General features: G+C 41.1%; 1 pseudogene; it reads right to left on the bottom strand.

Moving 5' to 3' along the window:
* Nucleotides 1-1,415: 1,415 nt before the first annotated feature.
* On the bottom strand, nt 1,416-2,066 carry LOC147423815 (uncharacterized; annotated as a pseudogene).
* Between the last annotated feature and the right edge of the window lie 17,745 nt (nt 2,067-19,811).

Here is a 19,811-nt window from a genome sequence, read left to right as displayed (position 1 = left end):
TATGCTAGACCATTTTGAAACCCAAATGCATATTGTAACTGACATGCATTTTGTTTTCCAATGAAAATGTATTTTTGTGCAATATAAATCTGAGCAGTAGTTCATTATAATTTTTGCGGTTTTTCTTTTTTAAACTTGTTCATTTCGTATCGCGGATTCCCTGCAGAGGAGGAGAAACAGACATTAATCGTCATGCTTGATGCAACTGCGGCCATGCAATGGCAGAAATTACGGAGATGGCAAGTCCACAAAGCCACGCATTTAAGGAGACAGAAAATGGAGATTGAAAAACGCCTTGAATGATATTCACAGCTTGCCTGTAGTATTATTGAGTGCCTAAATTATGTGCACCCAAGTGGGCCGATTATTTTTGCTGAATGGTATCCTCTACCAGACCTAATATGGGAGCCTCGCTTTGGTGAAAAACCCCCGGCATATGCAGATGAAATGCTAAAATACAATGTACTTGATAAGCAGGTGTTCTGTCGCAAGGACATCCTTTTTTTTTTTACTGGTGCCTGCAGTTCTTTAATGTGTTTATATGGAACACAGGCCTCCATAGTAAAGTCATGAGTATTTGCCGTACTGTTTTTAAAGAGCAGGTGCCAAAGATAACTGGGTTTTTTGCTCAAGCGCACTGTACAAAGCAATCCTGGCATATCCAGAGAAAACCTGTGTTTATGAAAGACTTATCCTTGTTCTAGAAACACACTCCGGGGTACAACGCCCAAAACACACTTATAATCGATAATAGCTTCTACAAAGTGTTTCAGAACCCACCACAAACTTGGCTTGTTACTCCCATTCTAGAGCACCAGAGTGCTGAGTAGAGGGAAAAGTTCCTTATAGAAACTTTGAATTCTTGGCTTTTTCTATGGCTGCAAACGGATGATCGGAAAGCATATGTTGCTGATAATGTGTTTGAGACAGGCTCAGATGAGTTTTCTGATGCAGTCGTCAAACGTTTGCTTGACATTCAAAAGAGGGATATAGAGACTAAAAGACTGGAAGAAATTCATCGCAAACAGCGGGAAGCTGACCTAGAAGCAGAAAGAGAGAAAGAAAAGCTGGAGAGGGAAAGAAGAGAAAGTGGGCAACATAGTGCCAACCTAGAAGTAGAGGAGGAAGCAGAGAGAAAAGAAAAGAGGCAGCAGGAAGAAGACAAATAGCGAGGACAGCCCGATCACTACAAGCGCCCTCCGAGGAGGCCTTAAGGGTTTTTGGGGCAGTGACTATCATTGTAAAATTGAACCCTATGTAAATAATTTGATGTTGGCAATTAATGTAAACAGTTTGATAGTTAGCATGCTGACACAAGATGTAAACAATTTGATAGTTAGCATGCTGACCAACTTTATAATAAAACTGCATACCCTTACAGCAAAGTGGTATATAGAAAATCCAATGGATACAACTTAAAAGCTGAAGGGCATGCTATTACAGATTGCTTCATAGCTTTCTGGAGTGATTGTGTACACCTGCCTTCTCCTTGGGACGTGCTCCATGGGCATTTTGATACATCGCACCAGATGTGAAAGTAGGTGGACGATAGGCTGCTTTTGGTCTAGCTTGAAGGTGTATGCATCCAATTGCTTGTAATATAGTCCTTGCACAACATATGAGCCTCTGTCAATTACATTGCTCCATTCATCAATGTACCCCTTCTCCACCTTCTCCTTTTCTGCAACACACTTGACCAGATAGAAATCCATATCTTCGGCGTTGGTTAAAGCATCTTGATTTACAGAAAATGTGTCTACAGAACATAGAGCGCTACTCAACACATCATGATGACCTTCGTATGTGAAGTCATCATAGCCAACGACTTCCTCTGTCGAAACTTCATCTGCTTGCTCAAGTAATGGCTGCAGAATATGATAATCCCAAGACTCCACGTGAGCTTTATTGATGCATCGACCACCTTCCGTTCATGCATGCATCACAGAAGCATGCCAACTTTCTTGTTGCAAGGGCAGTTGGATCCTGCGGGTTGTGACCACGAATAGCATGCAAAGAGCGAGTTTTTGCCACAGTGGCACAATTCCACTTAACTTCCGTGTTAACATCTCCCTCTTTAACCTCCCAGAACACACGAGCACATTCCCTTTCTTTTGAATGATATGATGGAGGTGCTCCATGCGATAGGTTGGCCTAGCAATAAGCAACCACATCTGCTGCACACTGCAATATAGCTCCATTCGGTTTTAGTTGTTCATGGGTCACGGTTCTTTTCACAACTTCCCTTACCCACAATCTAAACCATGCTGGCCATTTGGCTTGGCCACTCCCTTAAATGTGAGACCAGGCATTGAGACATTGTAGGACAACCTCTTTTTATATGCACATTATGTCCCTTGAAAATTTGAGAGTATGAGAATCATATCCTACTTGAGGACTCAACTTTCTAATGACATCAAACTTTCTTTTAATACATTTTAGTCCAGACCATGGCCTACATTTTTTTCTCTCCCATAAAATTCATAGATTCAATTTGCTAGTTGTCACCATTATATTCATAGCCTTCATGCATGCTACATGTTGTATCTAGTTCCATAGGTCAATCTAACATTTAAGGACAATGACTGAATCTCTTTCTCTCTGTGTGTGTGTGTGTGTGTGTATCTGTGTGTGTGTGTGTGTGTGTGTCCAACTTTGAGGTCATTGTGATTGTTTTTACAATATTAAAAATCCCACCCTCCTCTCCCTCCTTCAGTAAGTATGCTAGAATGCAAGCACTTTCCTTCAAGAATCAAGACACACCGACTACATTTTTTAGGTTCTTGTGTACTTCTTTTTCTTTTTGTTCTTCTTCTTCTTCTCTCTCTCTCTCCTCTCTCTCTCTCTCTCTCTCTCTCTCTCTATGTGAGTGTGTGTGTGTGTATGTGTGTTATCCAAGCTATGCAATGGAATGACTACTTGCAATGAAGAAGTTTTATTTAAGCTTTGCAGTTGGGATTTAATTGGTCTCAACCCGGGTTAGCATGAAATGAAATGGGAAAAAAAAAAATAAAGCATAATCTAAAATTGCAAATTTTATTAGTAGAGTGGGAGAAAATTTTGTTAATCTTAATGGGGAGGAAATGTAGGTGTGAGAGAGGTCTTGAGGGTTTGGTCTGAGAGAGAGAGAGAGAAGAGAGAGAGAGAGAGAGAGAGAGAGAGAGAGAGAGAGATTGCCGAGTCAAGAGAGACACACAAGGGGCAACCACTCTTTACCAATACGCTAAGATGCAAGCATCCTCTCTCGGCAGCATTGTGCAGGGGTGGAAGGGAGTATTACATGTGGACAGGTTGGAAGGTTAAGAAACTTTTGATGTGAATTAAGAAGTTAACACTATAGGAAGAATCCCAAGTTATTTCAAAGATTTTAAGCATCTGATCAAATTGGAGTGATACAAAGATGACACGCATAAATTGACATCTCTCTTCCTCTATCTCTCTCTCTCTCTCTCTCTCTCTCTCTCTCTCTCTCTCTCATATAGATATACATATATATTTATGCTCGTTATAATTGAGAGAATTTATGGATTTTTAAGGGTGGTACATAGTTTAACTCCTAAAACTCAAGGGGATAAATTACCTTAAAACAGGTAAAAGACCTATCAACTGGGCAATCTCTCTCCTCATATGGGATGCAAATGTCAAGGTTGGTTTTTTTCTGTGCATTTTACCCATTTCAAGTTTTTTTTTCCGTTTTCTATGGAAGAAAATGTTAGCCACTCTCTAAAAAATACACTATAATTCCAAGAAATTAATAGTTTCTTGGAAATTGGCAAGGGTGCCCTTGGGGAGAGGAGTCCCCATGAGCTCAATGGTAAATCTCTCTCTCTCTCTCTCTCTCTCTCTCTCTCTCTCTCTCTCTCTCTCAAGGACATGTAGAATAACCCCATCATTTGCATGCATGTCCCCAAAGCGATACAGAATGAAGTAGACTCACGGACAAACAAACCTTCTCCTATTTTTTCTAGGGATAGATGTTTCAAATGTGTGTGTGTCTATCATAATCTAGAGGATCTATATGTATATATGTGTAAATATATATGTGTGTGTGTGTGTGTTTGTGTTTTTGTGTGTGTCCATCATAATTTAGAAAATTTATGATTTTTTTAGGGTGACACATGGTTTAACTCTCAAAAATAAAAAGGATAAAATAACTATGAATTGATAAAAGGCCCGCCAATTGGACAATATCTCTCCCCATTTAGGATGCCAATATTAGGGTTTGTTTTTGTTAGACATTTTATCCATTTCATGGCATTTTTCTTGTTTTCTATGGTGAAAAATGTTAGCTACCTTTTAAAAAAATAAGAAAATAAAAATGTCTTAGAAACTTGAAGGGCAAGGGTGTCCTAGGTGAGTAGGAGTCCCCATGAGCTCAATCATAAAAATCTCTCTCTCTCTCTCTCTCTCTCTCTCTCTCTCTCTCTCTTTTTAATATAGATAACAACCCCTTTATTTGCATACTTATCCTCAAAGCGAGACGGACCTGAATTGATGCGCGAACATGCGAACCTTCTACTTTTTCTCAACCGCTTTTAAAAGTAAAAATTTACACAAATTTCTAAAAGGTATTAATATTGGTCTTAAAAAAAGACCCTTGATAAAACAAAGTCAAATATAACTTTAAAAATTGGATTTTTGTTAAATAACAAAATCTCCACCGAAATCTATATCAATACTATATATAATGCAGCTTAATAATTTTAAGGAAGGAGAGGCCTCCATCTCTCACTCATTTGTTCACTTCAATTTATTTATTTTTACAAAACATCTAACCTAAAGTGAAAAAGTGAAAGAATGACCTTTTGACAATGAAAAGTGAAAAAACTTACTTTCTTTCTTTTGTCAAAAGACTTTTCACTCTATAGAGGGTAAATGTGTCATGTTAAATGTGCCTCATAGAAAAAAGGGTAAATTGGAGGGAAATTTTACTCAATGCAAATTTGACTTTTGAATTTGAAGATATATTTCGATTCTTTTTCAAGGGGATTTCTTCAAAACCAATATTGATATTAATAGTATGTGACCCACGCGTTGCCGCGGTTACATGTGCGTCAATTGAAGTAACCATTGTTCTCCTTCTCTTCACAAGGAGGGCAAATGTGGGCAAATGCCTATGATTCTCATGTGAGCTTTTATAGCTCTTTAATACACTTATGCATCAACCACCACTATAACTACTTGCTGTATGACAACACACAAAGTCTAAGTGCTCTCCACATTCACATCAACCAAGCACAAATCTATCTTTTGGATCAACACTATGTCTACCTTTTTGAGTGTAAGATTGAACAACTAATGAAGTGTTGTTACTCTCCACATTCTTGTGGATTGACCAAGGACATGCCAAGCTCCAACATAGTCGTCCTAATCATGAAAAGTTTGTCCGTCCCCCCCCCCCGCCCCACCCACCCCCTTCTCTCTATCTATGTGTGTGTGTGTGTGTTGAGTTCAAGAATTATCAGATCAATTTGAGGTCTCTTGGGAATGAATTAAGTAATGGACTCCCTTCGCATGATGTCTTGTCTTAACATCCTATGTTTCTCTCTAAGGAGGCAGTGAATTTGTGATTAGGCTAGAGACGCCCCTCTCACACAATTGATATGGGTCCCTGGTGAGTGGTAGTGGCCCTCTAAATAGACTAATAGAGAGCTAGTATCCTTCTTTGGATATAGTGTTTGCATTGAATGACGAATTCTTTAGATGCATTAGCATCCCCTCGCACCATCCTTACCAATCAAGACATTGGTCATGATAGAAACTCTCACATGCTTCACTCGTGTAGTTTTGGTCTTGCATTTGGGGCATCACAATCAACTAAGTTATCAATTGCTATTTGTTGGAACTTAGGATGTATGTACCATCCATGACTCAACATGCCAACATTACACCACATAGTAGTAGAAGAAACTTTACCATTGGTATGCACAACCGATTTGGTGAGTAGTGAGGCGTTTGCTTCTCAAAGGCAGTATTCATCGGTGTGTGACCTGGGGGTGATTGCATGGATATAGAAACTTTCTCTCTATACGTGGGTAAATTTAAAAATTTACAGGTTGGATCGCACTCAATCTAGTTAGCACATACACTTGCATCTACCAAGACTATCGCATGGATGTTGAGGTCTCTTGCAACAGACCATAAGCATGTTAGTAATATAAGGTGCATTTTTTTTTGTGTAAATTTGGGCACCATTGACACCTTAAAATGTGAGGGCAATGAAAGCAGAAAAGTTCACCTAATCAATCGTTTCTCTTTGCAAGAGTTTGGGGCATCATGCTAAAAGAAAGGGTGTGCTACAAAACACACACACACACACACACATACACACATGCATGTTCTTCTTTGACTGTATCCAACCATTCACATGCTTGCCCTTACCCATATTTTATACCATAGCATCCATTTGGCTTAGCTCCCACTCCCTTAAATGTGAGACAAAGCATTGAGGCACTACATGTAGGAGAGTCTCTTTTGGTATGAGAATTATATCCCTTAACAATTTGACAATGTGATCATCATACCCTACATGGGTGCTCACCTTTCGATCACATCAAACTTTCTTAACCTACATTTTAGTCCATACCATGGCCTACATACCTTTCTCTCCTAGCCACCTCATAGATTCAACTTGTCAGTGACACCCTTGTATCCATAGTCTTCAAGCATGTCACATGTTGTACTCGGTCCCATTGGTCAATCTGACCTTTAAGGATGACCTCTCTCTCTCTCTCTCTCTCTCTCTCTCTCTCTCTCTCTCTCTCTCTCTTTCTCGTTAACCTTTGAGGTCAAGAATCAACGTTCAAGAATAAAAAATTTAGGTCTCTTGTGATCTTGTTATTCTTCCTCTCTCTCTCTCTCTCTCTCTCTCTCTCTCTCTCTCTCTCTCTCTTGCAGGGTGCATGTCTAGTTTGTAGTATTAAACTGAAGCATGTGAGAGGCGAAGAGCCTAGTCATGTGTACCAGCGAGCCTCCTTTCTTCCCGGTCACGAGCCGGCTCTTCTCTCTCTACCTATCTAATCATGGTAGTTAAGAGCCTCAAAATGGGTATAGCCTTTCACATGGTTGACTTTTGAGGCCCTCTCGGTTAGCAAGAACCTGTTTAAGATCTGTTTCATCACTCAGTCAAATCAAGCATTTATCTTCAAAAAGCCACCAATTTCCTTGACTTGCAAACAAATCTAGAAGGCTATTTAGTCGTTCCAAAGTGACCAGACTCTAAATGTAAGCAAAATGACATGGAGGCAGTCCTACAGTGGAGGCACATGCATGGAGGTAGCCCTACAATAAGAGACCGGAGTCACCATTCTAGGGGGAGGAAAATGGCCCACATCAAGTATGCAACACCAAGGAGGATCCAAATGAGCAAAGGATTGCTAGCTCCAAGACCAAGGCCAATATCCTCGACTGGCAATGATCATCATCCAATGCAATCACATCTGTGTTCTAGAAAAATCATTTTCAAAATTGCTTCCTTTAATTTTTCAAGAGGAAATTTAGAAAATTAGTTTTGTTTTGCAGGTTTTTACACTATTTTCTCTATTTTGGGGCGTGATTTCTCCTTTTCCCCTTTCCCTCAACCGGCATTAACGACATGATCTTAAGTTGAGACACATTTTTCCCAAACACTAAATGGAAGACCCACCTTGCACGACCGTTGCCATGAGCACTGCAGCAATAGTCAATGCCACCTGTCCCCTTGCAGAACCCCTTTTTTCTTGCCTATGTAAGGAGTTCAATGTGAAAACTTGGGAAAGCTAAAAAGCCTCGATGGTCACGTTGGAGCTCTCAACATTGTAGCATCCGCGACTGGCCAAAAAAAGATGAGGAAAATGTGGAGATGGATGTGCGACTCTCTCTCTCTCTCTCTCTCTCTCGTGGTGTGGAGGGCCGTAGCTAGGAAAAGATGAAGCTAGTCAGGATCAAGGGTGGCTGGTAGGCAGCGATAGAGGAGTAGGTGGCTCAGCAATCGCTTGTGGCGAGTGGGACATGTATTGGATCCAGACTCTTGGCATCCTAGCCAGCAAAGGATTGAGGTTGTATAAGGGTGTGGGGCTCGTGGTGGATCAGTTGTTGGAAAGGGTGTTGATAGAGGAGACTATATGACGCCTGTTTTGCAGAAACATTTGAGAGGTTGTACATGAAGTGGTGGGTTGTGTTCATGATCGAGTTTTTTTTTTGGGGGGGGGGGGGGAGCATTCTTTGTCAAGCGCCAAGGCCAAACAATGGAACTCTCTCTCTCTTTCAAACAAAAATAGACATACACACTCCTTAGTAGGACTAAATGGGGTTGCCCCCCCCCCCCCCCCCCTCTCTCCTCTCTCTCTCTCTCTCTCTCTCTCTCTCTCTCTCTCTCTCTCTCTCTCTCTCTCTCTCTCTCTCTCTCTCTATTTTTCCCAAACACTCACTGGAAGACCTGCCTTGCACGACCATTGCCATGATCACTCTAGCAGCAGGCAATGCCACCAGTCCCCTTGCAGAACCCCTTTTCTCTTGCGTATGTAAGGAGTTTGAGATGTGAAAATTTATGAAAGCTAAAAAGCCTAGATGATCACGTTAGATCTCTCAACATTGTAGCATCCACAATGACTCTCTCTCTCTCTCTCTCTCTCTCTCTCTCTCTCTCTCTCTTCTCTCTTTTTCAAACAGAAACAGACATACAAACTCCTCAACGGGACTAAATGGGATTGGCCCTCTCTCTCTCTCTCTCTCTCTCTCTCTCTCTCTCTCTCTCTCTCTCTCTCTCTCTATCTATCTATCTATCTATCTCTCTCTCTCTCTCTCTCTCTCTCTCTCTCTCTCTCTCTCTCTCTCTCTCTCTCTCTCTCTCTCAAAAAACGCACCCGTTTTTTGACCTAGTAGACAGCAATCCACTCTTTTGATCATAACTTCTTCATCCGAACTCCGATTTGGGTGACCTATAGCCTCAATCGAAGAGCACGAAGTCCTCTACGCATTGATGTAAAGACAGAAATTTTCAGAGTTATGGAAGGCATTTCTGTAGCAGCATTTCCGAAGTGAACAGGTTCAACAAAATTGATTCTCATCTCCTATTTTACATACAATGTCTTCCAGCACTCGCAAGGGTTCTTCTTCTTCAACAAGGTCCACAACCATTGTGGAAAATGATCCAAAATCTCCTAAGTGTGGAGATAGCAACACAACCACCCAACCAACGACATCGAAAACCATGATCATGGCGTACTTGGTATCATTGCAAGAGACCGTAAACAAACAAGGCGAAGACTTACGAGCACTTGCAATGGAGAATGGCACACTAAGGGTACTTGCGGTTGAGAATGAGAATCTCAAGAGGACACTTGAGATGCAAACAACACGTTTGATGCAACTTGAAGAGGAAGTCAAGGAATGTAAACGCTCTCTTGTGGACTTGAATGCTTTGAAGGAGCGGATGAACGAAGTAGAGCATGACCATGTATTGAAAGAGGAGAATATTGACACTATGAGCCGGGATGTATGCGACATGAAAAATGTATGCACAAAAAAGTCTTGGGCTGATGTATGTGGTAGCAATGTGGTTTCTAATTCCTCACTCATGCAAGCTATGGTTCAAACAAAGAATGTTGAGAATGTGGATGTGGAGGAGTTGAAGGAACGGGAGCGACGTTCCAAGAACATTGTTATTCGTGGAATTCCCGAAGAGAAGTTAGAGACACCTCCTTCTCTTGCCATTGTTATTGAAGATTTCTTCAAAAACCACTTTGGCATGTCCGGAGTTATGGTCTATGGAGCACATAGAGTGGGGAAGCAAGGAGCTCCTCGCTCGGGAGAACGGCCAATTGTATGCACCATGCCGGATGAGACCAAGCGAAAGATTATCCTTGATAATAGTTGGATCTATTTGAGGGATACAAAATTTTTTGTATGTGAAGATCACACTATTAAGCAACAAAATATGTGTCGCAAGGCATATGAGGAAAAGAATAATAAAAACAAGGAGATCTCTCATGAAGAAAATGTGCCCAAGGAGGAGGCAAGTCTCTCAAGCAAATAGGGATGCGTGACCTATGAGACCGAGTTACAATTGAAAATATGCTTTTGGAATTGTAATGGATACCCATGGAATGCGGCGGTTGGCATTGATGAACTAACAAGCAAAGCCGATGTTGTACTTCTTGTTGAAACTTGGGAGCATGATACACAAAGGATTAACGGCTTGGAGGATTACAATGTACATTCATTGATGTGGTCAAAGAATCTCAAGCAACGAAGAGGATAAGGAGGGTTAGCATGTATGGTTAAGAAAGGATTGGAAGATTTTGTATCAATTGTGAAAGATGACAAGTACAAACGTTATGTATGGCTGAAAATTATGACACCAAAAAGAGCACCCATTTTTGTAGCCGGTTGCTACATTCCTCATCATGATTCCCCCTTTTATGCTTGCATGGATAGAGATCAACCATTTTCTGATTTGGACGAGGACATTGCTTATTTCAAAGGTGAAGGTGATGTTATTGTATTTGGGGATATGAATGCTCGCACAAAAACATTGCAACATGATACTCAACAATTTGATATGCCATACATTTCAAGGGAGTTGGAGGAAGTTCACTTTGTATGATCGTACTTCAATGGATGAGAAAGAGCCGGATCACTATGGAAAGTTACTTTTACACATGTGTAATAGCACGGGTATGCTCATTGCCAATGGTGTATCTTTGTGGAGTGGAACCAATGGATTTACATGTAGGAGACATAATGGGGATAGTGTGATTGACTATATGCTACTCTCTGAAGCCATCATGTATCGCATAAAGAGTTTAATATTTGGTCAATGGATCTCGGAATCCGACCATCGCACCTTATGTATTGACCTTTCATGTGGAGAAGCAACTAAGCATGATAATCTCAGCCAAAGGAAAGAGAATTTATCACTATGTATGGATTTCAAACGAGCACCAATGTACATTGAAATGGTTGAGAAAAAATTATGGATGACAAATCTTCAATGTGATGCACCATTGGAAACTAAATGGGAAGCTTTCAAGAAAGCTATTTGTTCTTGTGCGGAAGAATGCTTTGCTATAAAGCATCTCCATGGTATCAACAAAGATAGATCACGCAAAAGGTGGTTTGATAAAGAATGTCAAGATGCTCAAAAGTCCTTGATAAAGCTTGATGCAACTATGGACAAAGAAAACTATCAACGTCATTTGCATACATACAAGGCATTGATTCAAAAGAAGAGAAGAAGATGGGAACTAAAGCAACTAGAATTTCAAGTGCAAGAAAAGGCACATGCATGTGGAAGATTTTGGAGAAACTTGAGATGCAAGCGGGTTGAGAATTTTGGTAACTTGAGTCTAGTGGATATGTACACACATTGTAGGCAATTATATGAGCAAGCATTAGAAAATTTCAGAGGTCATTTGGAGGGCCTTGTAAGAAATTGTATTTCTCTCTCTAGAAACTTTTTTTAAAATGCACTTGCACCTTGTGAGTACGTCCAAAAGGACAACCGGACACTTTAAAAAGTAGATTTATATTCCCAATCGTCCTTGAAAACGGTCACTTTTTTATTTAATGTGAGCGTCTTTTTCAAGAGGTAGGTGCGGCGCATTCAAGGCAGCTTACGTCATCACTGAAAGTTGAAAAGTCACAAACTGTCAAATAGTGATAGATTTTGAGGCTTTTGACACCACCAATGCGTCCGGAGCGCCAAAATACCCTAAAAATGAATGTCTACTTGTCTCATTCTGACATCCGGAGAGGCAAAAAATCCCAAAAAATGGGCTTTTTACTTAAGGCGCGGGAGGAGGCATTCTAAAATGCTAGAATGCCCCTCTGCGCGTCGTTAGTACAAAGCTCCTTTTAGTGATTTTTGGAAAATTATCTTTCAAGAAAGCCTACCCATGGTTCTCTATTGCACTTTTATACCATGCTCTCTCTCTCTCTCTCTCTCTCTCTCTCTCTCTCTCTCTCCTTTCTATAGCTTAGCATATTTAAAGAGAGAGAGAGAGAGTGAGAGACTCCCATTACTAACGGCGCGCGTGGAGCATGTTTTGACCTCAAAAAACACCTCCTCGCGTCGTTAGTATAAGGTAACAGAAAGACTCTCTCTCTCTCTCTCTTTCCCCTGCCTTACTTCCTCTCTCTATAACACTCACACATACACACATAAACACATACACTGGTGGATGCACAGTACTAAAGGCGCGCATAGAGACATGCACACCGGTTGTGCCTCTCTACGCGCGCCTATAGTATAGAGAGAGAGAGAGAGAGAGAGAGGGGGGCTCTTTGTGTTTATGTGTGTGTGTGTGTGTGTTATATTTGTGTGTCTGTGTGTTTGTGAGTGTGTGTGTCTCTGTGTGTGTGTATGTTATATTTGTGTCTCTGTGTGTTTGTGTGTATGTTATATTTGTATGTCTGTGTGTGTGTGTGTGTGTGTGTGTGATCAAAATGCACTTTGTAGAATTGTAACAATGGGTGTGCGTGCTCACTCTTATAGACCCGAAATTATGATCTCTAATGCTAAGATGATGAAGAAAAAACCTATGTGATAGATGGAGGCCTTTTTAGAGATTTTTTGACATTTTCCTCTCAAAAAGCTCTCTAAAAGAGGAAAAAAGGGGTTTTTTACTAATGGCGCGCGATGAGGCATTCCAAAATTTTGGAATGCCCCCTCGCGCGCCGTTAGTAAAATGTTCTTTTAGGGGTTTTTGACATTCTTTGCCTCTTTGGATGTCGGAGCTAGGCAATTGGACATTCATTTCTAGGATATTTGGGCGTTCCGGACGCATTGACAGTATCAAAAGTTTCAAAATATTCCACCACTTGATAGTTTTGTAACTTTTTGAATTCTAGTGATGACGTAAGCCGTATCAAATGCACCGCATCTACCTTCTGAAAAAGGTGCTCGCATTAAATGAAAGAGAGTGATCGTCTTCAAGGACCACTAGATTATTAAATGAGGAGAGGGACACCTTTTATATTTTTGTTAATATCAATCTATTTTTCTACGTAACGTAGGCTCTTCTCTCATTGGAGGAGCTTATTTTCCTCTCTCTTCCAAAAGGCCCTCCAAAAGACCTCCGAAATCTCCTAAGAGTACTAATTGGGTTAAGCCTTTGCATAAAGGAGGGGATGTAAAGAATGTAAGCAACTACCGGACTATAATGATTGGGTCTCTTATGGCAAAGTTGTTTGGGTGCATAATGGAGATGAAATTGAGTGATTGGGCTAAAGAGAATGACAAGCGTGCAAAGGGACAAGCGGGTTTTTGTCGATGCCATAGCACCATTGATCATCTTGTGACTCTTCGTGTTCTCATGAAGGAAAGTCGGTTGAAAGGCAAGAGATTGTATTGTTGTTTTGTGGACTTTAAGAAAGCCTTTGATATGATTCCACGTAACAATTTGTGGAGAAGGATGGAAGAACTCCAAGTGCCAAGTGAGTTTATGCTTGCGGTTTCTCGAATCTATGAGAAGGTGATTTGTCAATTGCACATGGGAAGAGAAATTTCAAAAAAAATTGTAAGCACTATTGGGGTTAAACAAGGATGTCCATTGTCACCAACTCTCTTTGGTATATGCATCAATCAATTGGAACAAATGGTACTTAACTTTATGAGAGAAGAAGGCATTAAAGAGGTCACTATTTGCAATGCAGTAATCATGCTTTTATTGTATGCGGATGATGTAGTGCTTCTAGCACACACTTTAGAAGATGCACAAAAGCTTATGGTTGTCCTTTAGAACTTTTGCTTGCACAGTGGGCTGATTGTAAATGAATCCAAAACAAGGTTATGCTTGTGAAAACCAACCATAAGGAGAAGCCATGCATTGTGTACAACAACGAGACACTTGAAGTTGTTGAGAGCTTTAAGTGCCTTGGCCTTGAGGTTCCATCCAATCACAAGTGGCATGAATGTGCTATGCGTCGTTTGGAAGCGGGAAACAGAGCATATTATGCATTTAAGAACATGTGTAATGCGGGAAACATCAAGTGTTGGGTTCTCAAGAAGTATCTTTTTGATGCATTGGTGACACCGGTTCTTCTTTATGGAGTTGAAGTGTGGGGCGGGAGCATCTCAAAGTCTACTTGGAAAGAGTTTGAGAATGTCCAAAAGCGTTTTCTTACAAACTTTCTCCAAGTTAAGACACAAACACCATATATGCTCCTACTTCTTGAGTCGGGATCTCTTCCAATTGAGGTTATGGGCATGGAAAGGGTTGTGGAGTACATGATAAAGATGCGTCAAAACCCCTCACATCGACTTCCTACAATTGCATGGGAAGCAAGCAAAAAAGTTCAAAGACGCATAAAAGCAAGATCTTGAGCACGGGATGGATGCAAGACATAAAGAAGTGGTTTGGGAGATGGGATGCATTACACTTGCTACATGATGCTTCAATTGACTCTCAAGTGAATGAAGCTTTTCTACAACGCCAATGTATTAAGGCTTGGGAGAAATCCGGTGGGTCACGCTTCATACATTACACCACCTATATTGCCCCCAACTACAAAACCATGTTCTTCGCTGAGAGAGGAAACCGTACTCACACTTACATGCTTGAGCCTATTCCCTTGTCCGCGATACGCACTATCGCAGCAATTCGGCTTAGCTCCCATTTCCTTCGATGTGAGATAGGGCGTTGGGGCAATGGAGAAGAGTCAAATCAATTGTGCACATTATGCTCACTGCAAGTTCGAGAGTCTGAGTACCACATACTACTAGAGTGCTCAGTTTTTTATCACATCCGAACTTGCTTCTCTCACATTTTCAGCCATAACTTAGACCTACACACTTTCCTCTCCCAACCAAAGTGTGGGCTCTCCATTGCGACTCTCATCACTACAATTTTGGAGCATCGAGAGTCACTCATCAGCCATACACATACGACATCACATGTAACTTTGGTCCCATAGGTCATATTTGACCTCCGAGGACGATAATAAAATCTATCTATCTCTCTCTCTCTCTCTCTCTCTCTCTCTCTCTCTCTCTCTCTCACACACACACACACACACACACACACACACACACAGCTGCATCAAATAACAAAGATCTCTCTCTATATATATATATCTCTCTCTCTCTCACCTATGACACACGACAGTGCCGTAGAAAATGAAACGTGATCTCTGTGTGTGTGTGTGTGTGTGTGGAGGGCCGTAGCTAGGAAAAAATGGAGCTCGTCAGGATCAAGGGTGGCGAATAGGCAGCGGTAGAGAAGTAGGTGGCTCAGCAAGCGCTTGTGGCGAGTGGGACATGCATTGGATCCAGAGTCTTGGTGTCCTGGCCAGCAGAGGATTGAGGTTGTATAAGGGTGTAAGGCTCGTGGAGGATCAGTTGTTGGCAGCCACCCAGTGGTGGTGATAGAGGAGACTACATGAGGCCTATTATGGCAATATTTGAGAAGTTGTACATGAAGTAAGTGGTGGGTTGTGTTCATGATCCAGTTTGGGGGGGGAGGGGAGCATTCTTTGTCAAGCGCCAAGGCCAATCAATGGCACTCTCTCTCTCTTTTTCAAACAGAAGTAGACATACACACTCCTCAACAGGACTAAATGGGATTGGCCCTCTCTCTCTCTCTCTCTCTCTCTCTCTCTCTCTCTCTCACACACACACACACACACACACAGCTACATCAAATAACAAAGATCTCCTCTTCTCTCTCTCTCTCTCTCTCTCTCTCTCTCTCTCTCTCTCTCTCTCTCTCACACACACACACACACACACACACACACACACACACACACACGTACACATTCAAGGTAGACCAGCTTATCGACATGTGGCATAGCTCGTTGCTCGATATTTTCCAAGGTGCGAAGTAGAGCCACCCTTTACAAAAACAAAAGTAATCACCCTTCAAAATTGAAGGTTGGAATGAAACTCAATGGCCTTACTAAAGAGTTTTAAAAATATAAATAAATATATATAGTACTAAGTATTGTGACTTTTTGACCGGACGTAGAGTCAAAACTAAGTCCTTTCATTTTTTACCATCACTTTTCATTTTTTACCGTCATTGTACTTGCTACTTACTACATTTCAAACCAAATGATTTCTGTCTTACCCTTCACGTTTACACTTAAGTTCTTGAAATGAAGGAGAGAGTGACACATGGATGCCCTCTCCTTCCTTGAAAATTTTAAGCTCAATTATATATAGTATAGATTTTAACAAATTGTATAATTTTGTGTTCTAAAATTTTGAAAACTTACTTTAAAGAGACACTCCTATACTTTTTCTTAAAGTTCTTGAAAAAATGACACCTCAATATGTCATGAGCAAACGTGCTATCCCGACCCCTCTCCCACCGAGTTGTTGATTGTTGTGATGCCCACGAGAGAGAGAGAGAGAGAGAGAGAGAGAGAGAGAGAGAGAGAGAGAGAGAGAGGAAATCTCAAAGGTGGAGTATGTTTCTATGAATAGAGGGGGGCTCGCTTACTCCAAATGTAGTTCAAATTTATCACCCCAAGGGGGGCGGGGGAGAGACAGAGAGAGAGAGAGAGAGAGAGAGAGAGAGAGAGAGAGAGAGAGAGAGAGAGAGAGTTTTGGTAAAGAGAGAAGGTTTGTGGAAAGGCCATTCTCAGATTTGACAAGAGCTCATTTGCTTGTGTGAATCTTCTTCTAGGATTATGGGTAGGACATCGCCAACGTACGAGCATGCATGCATGTGTGTGTGTGTGTGTGTGTGTGTGTGTGTGTGTGTGTGAGAGAGAGAGAGAGAGAGAGAGAAGAGAGAGAGAGAGAGAGAGAGAGAGATAGATAGTTCTATTATCGTCCTCGGAGGTCAAATATGACCTATCGACCAAATGACCATGTCACACGGTGTGAGTGGAGATCATACGTGACTCTCGATGCTCAAAAATGGCTGAAATGAGCATCGCAATAGAGAGGCCACATCATGGTTGGGAGAGGAAGGTATGTAGGGAGAGCTCATGGCTGAATATATGGGAAAAATAAGACCTAATGTGGTCAAAAGTTGAGCACTCAAGGAGTGTGTGGTACTCACTCTCTCGCACTTCACGAGGGCATAAGGTGCAAAGTCGATGAGACTCCTCGCCAGTGCCCCAACGTCCTGTCTCGCAACGTAGAGAATGGGAGCTAAGACGAATGAAGGCAATGGTGTGGATCACACTCAACAGGATGGACTCAAGGACGCAGGGGTGGGTTCGGTTACGTCATTCAGAGAAGAAGAGAGATTTGTAGTTTGGGGCCACGTGTGTGGTGTAATGGCTGAAGCTAGAACCTCTGGATTTCTCCCAAGTCGTGATACATTGGCGTTGTAAGAAGGCCTCATTAACTTGGGGAGTCGATCGACGCATCCTTGACCAAGTGACATGCATCCCAACTTCCAAACCATTTCTTGATGTCAATCATCCACCGCGAACTTAGTATTTTGCTCTTGCATGTCTTTTGGATCTTTTGACTTGCTTCATATGTGATTCTAGGAAGTCGATACAAAGGGCGACGTTGTGTCTTAAGCATATACTCCACAACCCTTTGCATGACCAAGACCTCAATGGAAAGCGATCCGGACTCAAGAAGTAAGAGCATGTAGGGTGTTTGTGTCTTGACTTGGAGAAAGTTGGTGAGAAAACGCTTTTGGACATTCTCAAACTCTTTCCAAGTAGACTTCCTGATGCTACCACCCCACACCTCCACTCCATAAAGAAGCATCGGTGTCCCCAATGTGTGAAAGAGGTACATTTTGAAAGCCCAACACTTGATCTCTCCAGCATTGCACGTGTTCTCGAGTGCATAATAAGCCCTCTTTCTGATTTCCAAGCAACACATTGCACAATCCTTCCATTTATGATTGGATGGAACCTCAAGGCCAAGGTACTTGAAGCTATCTACCACTTCAAGTTGCTCATTGTTGTATACAATGCATGGATTTTCATCATTGAGGGTCTTGGAACGCTTTTGCCTACAAAAGAAGAGAGTAGAGAGAGGTTGTATGTGTATAATATAATATATATATATATACATATATATATATATGCATATATATATATAGAGAGAGAGAGAATGGTGCTATCTCTCTCTCTCTCTCTCTCTCTCTCTCTCTCTCTCGTCTCTCCTCTCTCTCTCTCTCACACACACACACACACACACACACACACAAAAGATGCTTATGTATATTACTTGAAAAATCTTTGAGAATGCCTATATTTCTCTCTCTCTCTCTCTCTCTCTCTCTCTCTCTCTCTCTCTCTCTCTCTCTCTCTCTCTCTCTGTCTCTCACACACACACACACACACACAAAAGAAGCGTATTAATATTACTTGAAAAATCTTTGAGAATGCCTATATGATGACGAATTTGAGAGAACTAAAGCAACCAAATTGGAATTGTGAGAACCAAGTACAACTAGCTACATGTGTAAATTTAAAAAAAACAAACAAAAACTACAAGAAAAGCCTCTCCTAAATAGTAAAATTTGCCATGGTAAGATCACTGGAGAGAGGATGACAACATCCTTGAAGGATAGGCCGTTCCACCAAAACCAAACTCTGCAAAAACTCTCTCTCTCTCTCTCTCTCTCTCTCTCTCTCTCTCTCTCTTTTTAAATATATCCGTATATATGTATACATATATATACATACATATATATGTACCACAATTGCTTCTTCTAAACCACATCAATGCACAAGTCACATACTACTGTATATATGTACATGTTTCCACCTTTAGGGAATGGTGAGGGAGGAGAGTGCCACGATTGCTTCTTCTTAGCCGCAGCAATGCGTGGGTCACATACTAGTTCTTTTACTATCAAGAATGTGATTGGCCCTTCCGTCTATGTTGCTCTACAGATGCCTCACTTGCTTACATCTCTATCTTCTTTTTGTGCACAAATATGGTAATAGTGTTCACCAAATCATAATGATGTATAGCAAGTTAGTATGTGCACACTATTTGTTCGTATGCACCATTGCCACCTTAAAATGTGATAGAAATGAAGGAAAAATAAGGTCACCTAATAGTTTATTTTGCGAGAATTTTGGCTGCTATGCTAAAATTGAAGGACATAGAGCCAAATAAAAGGACGTAGAGCCAAATTGAGGTTGTGACCTGAAATCAGGCATGTCATTACCCTCTCTCTCCCTCTTTCCTCAAATTATAAGATCATGTTCCTCTTGAAGAGAGTTGAGTGTCTTCAACCATTTACATACTTGAGCCTATTCCCTTATCCACAATCTATACCATACTAGCCATTTGGATTGGCCACTCCCTTAAATGTGAGACCCGGCATTGAGACATTGTAGGAAAACCTCTTTTTATATGCACATTATGTCCCTTGAAAATGTGAGAGTATGAGAATCGTATCCTACTTGAGGACTCAACTTTTGATGACATCAAACTTTCTTTAAATACATTTTAGTCCAGACCATGGCCTACATTTTTTTCTCTCCCAAAAAATTCATAGATTCAATTTGCTAGTTGTCACCATGTTATTCATAGCCTTCATGCATGCTACATGTTGTATCTAGTACCATAGGTAATCTAACATTTAAGGACAATGATTGACTTTGTGTGTGTGTGTGTGTGTGTGTGTGTCCAACTTTGAGGTCATTGTGATTGTTTTTACGATATTAAAAATACCACCCTCCTCTCCCTCCTTGAGTAAGTATGCTAGAATGTAAGCACTTGCCTTCAAGAATCAAGACGCACCGGCTACATTTTTAAGGTTCTTGTGTACTTCTTTTTCTTCTTCTTCTTCTTCTTCTCTCTTTCTTCTTTCTTCTTCTTCTTCTTCTTCTTCTCTCTCTCTCTCTCTCTCTACGTGTGTGTGTGTGTGTGTGTGTGTGTGTGTGTGTGTGTGTGTTAT

The sequence above is a fragment of the Adiantum capillus-veneris genome, chromosome 26 (genome assembly GCF_014529385.1).
Source record: "Adiantum capillus-veneris isolate H3 chromosome 26, ASM1452938v2, whole genome shotgun sequence".
Classification (NCBI taxonomy): Eukaryota; Viridiplantae; Streptophyta; class Polypodiopsida; order Polypodiales; family Pteridaceae; genus Adiantum; species Adiantum capillus-veneris.
The sequence above is the reverse complement of the archived record's forward strand: the minus strand, read 5'-3'. Positions and strand labels throughout refer to the sequence as shown.